This window comes from Pteropus vampyrus, unplaced genomic scaffold, assembly GCF_000151845.1.
Source record: "Pteropus vampyrus isolate Shadow unplaced genomic scaffold, Pvam_2.0 Scaffold104, whole genome shotgun sequence".
Classification (NCBI taxonomy): domain Eukaryota; kingdom Metazoa; phylum Chordata; class Mammalia; order Chiroptera; family Pteropodidae; genus Pteropus; species Pteropus vampyrus.
Window position 1 is genome coordinate 4153522 of NW_011888885.1, and position 2192 is coordinate 4155713.

General features: G+C 42.2%; 1 protein-coding gene across 1 annotated transcript in view; it reads left to right on the forward strand.

Annotated features, from left to right (window-relative positions):
• Nucleotides 1-2192, forward strand: part of CA10 (carbonic anhydrase 10) — a 452828-nt gene that overhangs the window by 345126 nt on the left and 105510 nt on the right. The gene's annotated exons all lie outside the window — the stretch shown is intronic.

The following is a 2192-nucleotide window of genomic DNA, read 5'->3' on the forward strand; positions in this document are numbered from 1 at the left end:
GTAGAAAAATAATAAATAATAAATGTAAGTGAGTAAATTTATATGGCAAGTTAGAATAAGATAAATGCTATGGGAAACAAATAGATGAGAGTAAGGGGGATCAGAGGATGAGGGATGGAGGTAGCGAGTTACAGGGGGTAAATGGAGTGGTCAGTGCAGGCCTTATTAAGAGGATGACATTTGTGAGGTTGCCGTGGGATGGCTAGGAGAAGGATATTCCAGGCAGAAGCAACAGCTGGTACCACGGCTTTGAAGAGGGAGAGAGCTGTGAGCAGTCCGGTAAGAGCGGGAGCAGCACGAGCACGTGTGTAAGTCACAGGGTGTGAGCGGTCAGAGGGACGAGTGGGGCCAGGGGCTGCTGCAGGTCATGTCCTCTTTGCACGGACATTGTGTAGACTTCGGCTTTTACTCTGAATGAATTCCAAAGAACAATGATATAAGTTCTCCCAGTTAATCACTAAACACTAGCTCAGTGAGGTTGCCCTTAGTGTTATCTTTTTACCTGGAGAAACTGAGGCCCAAGATCATCCAGACAATAAATGATTGAGGTCAGACTTAGCTCAGGTCTTCTGATTCATAACTTTGCTTAATACAGGCCAAGGGTTATCCATAAACCCCTTAATAATGACTGTTGACCTACTCTGGGCCCTGGCCCAGTGGGAATATTCAAAGACCCATAGGCCTTGGGGCCTGTCTTTAAGGAGTCTATGATCTAGTATAGGATCCTGTCTTCCCAGGCTGTTAATTCACTGTAGTCACAGAGTAGGTTGTGCTTTTTAATATTTTCCATACATGTGACAGCATTTGGTAGATATTGTTGAACAAAGAGATTGAATGAGTAAATGAAAATAGTTTAAGAGACTGTAGCTTTCGAGAGTGCCTAAATTATACCCAGTGTATCATAAATTCTCTTGTCATAATGGCAAACCCAATAAAGTTAATGTCAATATTAACAGAAGCTCTAGGCATTTTATGTTAAATTATTCACAAATACAGGGTAAGTGAATTCTTCAGGGTACCTGGGAAGAATATTGGAACAATTGGTAGCTGGTGTGCTGGAAAAATTTATTTAGATTCCTCATTTCAGCCCTGGAATTGCTCCCAGGATCAGACCGGAGAACTTGCCTTTGCCAATGCTAGAAGCCAAAGTTGTGTATTCCAGGAGCCAGTCTCACCCAGAGTGAGAAAATTGGCCTTCCAGAAGCAGAGCAAACAGGTCAGAAGCCCAGATGGCGGTAAGGCAGATTATGACGATACCCTATGAGCAGATGATGACTCTGATCTAAAAATAAGAAGTTTTCCCTTTGGGCATTTTTATAATTACTTCTGAGAAAGGACAGCCCAATCGAATCAGCAGCTTCCTGGATTGCCAGTTTTAGATGGACACTGTGGGGCAGCCTAAGACAAAAGACATTGCATTTGAAGACAACATGCTGGTGTCAGCTCATTATCCTGTTGACTTCATCCTGACCTTCATCATGAATGTTGACCGGGTCCCACCAGGATGGCGTTATGACAGCCACTATCCTCCGCTTGACTCTGATTCCTCCCTCTCCCCCACACCTAGTTTCATCTAAAGCAGGAAAGGCAGTGTTATATTACAGAGACAGTATTAAGAACCCAGGCATTAACTGGGACTTGGTCAAGGTTCATCTTTGAAACTGTCACCATGGAGACCATCATTGTTACAGCTTTAGGAGTATTGAATGGGTCTTCCTTTATTTAGAAACAATGACACTGCAGTTAGAGGATAGGTACTGCTTTTAACACTTCTGTGAACTAGCTGTACTTTTTTTTTCTTCTTTTTTATCTATTTCCAAAGCCATAGGAATAAAGTCACCTGGAAAAGAAGGTGCAAAGAATAACCCATTCACTACTACTCTGCCCACTGTCAATGGTTCGCTAGACCACATTTCCCACTTCAAGATATAGACCTGCTGTTGGAAAACAAGTTTGCTCAAAGCCTCCATCAGAAGTGTCAATGTCGGAGGTGCATTGTGATGATCTCTTCCAACCCACTTAAAGTACAAAGGAAAAATCAGATACCAGAGAGGGCAAGACACGTGCCCAAAGTCATCAAAAGTTAGTGGCAGAATTAGGACCAGAACCCAAGTTTCCTGACTCTTAGTTTGGGATTTTTAATTTTTCAAGTAAAATTTTAAATTATATCAAATCTCAAGATTTAAAAGGCC